The following is a 1724-nucleotide window of genomic DNA, read 5'->3' on the forward strand; positions in this document are numbered from 1 at the left end:
TATATATTATACACAAGCACACACATATGCACACACACGCGCACACACACACACACACACACACACACACACACACACACACACACATAATATACATATACACATATGCACACACAATCACACACAAATACACACATACACACACACACATAAACACACGCGCAAATGCAGATTGATTTATTCTTCTATTATAATCTATTCTTGCAAAAAATCGGAGTAGTTCTTAGTTCAACGGGATCAAAAACTATGAATTGCAGGCATGTACTTGTATCTTTATCTTTTGACGAGCAGCATAAATCAGTCCGTCAACAACCTCTTGAATCAGGCAATAGTTGACATGTCGACCATGTCAAATCGTGAGGCATATGTAACACACGTGCAATTTTAGCAATCTTTCAAATCATATATTTCACGTTCGTGTGGAAAAGGACATTTGATTTCAAACCGCGTACTTCAAAGAAGATTAAAAAAACCCAGGTTCACCAAATACCCATCAATGCTACAAATTATAATAACAAAGATTTAGGTATAGTGTAGATTCTTCAATACTTCAAAGTGAAAAAAAAATCAAAGAATAACGACGATTCATCAGTACTTGGGAGAGGAAAAAATATCCAGTATATACCGTGGATTTATCAATATATGAGAGCATATAAACGATCAAGGTATGCTGAAGATTCACAAACATACCCGAGCACAAAGAGATCAGTTACACCGAAGATTCAAAAACACTTCGAAGAATAAAAAGACCTAGGTATGCAGCAGATTCATCAAAACTTCAGAATAGAAAAAGAATAAGGTATAACGAATATCACCAATACCTCAAAGCAGAAAAAATAAACTAAGTTATACCGTAGATCCACCAGTACTTATGAGTTTTAACAAAACGATCAAGGTATGTTGAAGATTTATAAATACCTACTAATAAACCCTACCTTAAGTTATGTATCTAAATTTCGATCTGGCATCGTCAAGCATAACCAAGACATGCCCATAATACGGCATAGGATCATGTCTATCTGTGTGTCTTGAAGTCTGTCTATGTATTTTTCTATGTGATTGTGTGCGCGCGCGCGCGCGCGCGTGTGTGTGTGTGTGTGTGTGTGTGTGTGTGTGTGTGTGTGTGTGTGAGTGTGTATTTATGTGTGTGCCTTTCTACCTGGCTAACTTTCTGGCTATCCGGCTGTCTGGATGGATGGAAGAATGGATGGATGGATTGGTTGATGGATGAATGGATTGAGATTGTTTTGACTCTATGTAGTCTCTTCCGCCGTCGTTCAAAATTTGTCAAAGTACAACATAAACTAGTTTAACTACATATCAGCAATACGGAAACCAGATATCAATCTTGCAGCATTCCGAAGTTCTGTTTAATAAAATAATACGGCAAGTAGGTGAATTTTGTATCCCTGAAAATTTCTGTAAAATATACAATAACAGCAACAAACAGCACTCACCCGCTTTATGGACAGCAAATTGACAATGGTAGAGGAGACGGGCAGTCGAAAAACCGTACGTTTTGCCATCATGTTGTAGATTTTAACTTGTAGCTGGAGAATGTGGAAAAAAATTGTTGTTTATGACTTAATTCCTTTTGACCTGATTTTGCTTGTTTTGTGCATATTGACACACTGACTTTTTGTTACAACCCCTCCCCCCCAAAACACACACACACACACACACACACACACACACACACACACACACACACACACACACACACA

The sequence above is a fragment of the Aplysia californica genome, unplaced genomic scaffold (genome assembly GCF_000002075.1).
Source record: "Aplysia californica isolate F4 #8 unplaced genomic scaffold, AplCal3.0 scaffold00011, whole genome shotgun sequence".
NCBI lineage: Eukaryota > Metazoa > Mollusca > Gastropoda > Aplysiida > Aplysiidae > Aplysia > Aplysia californica.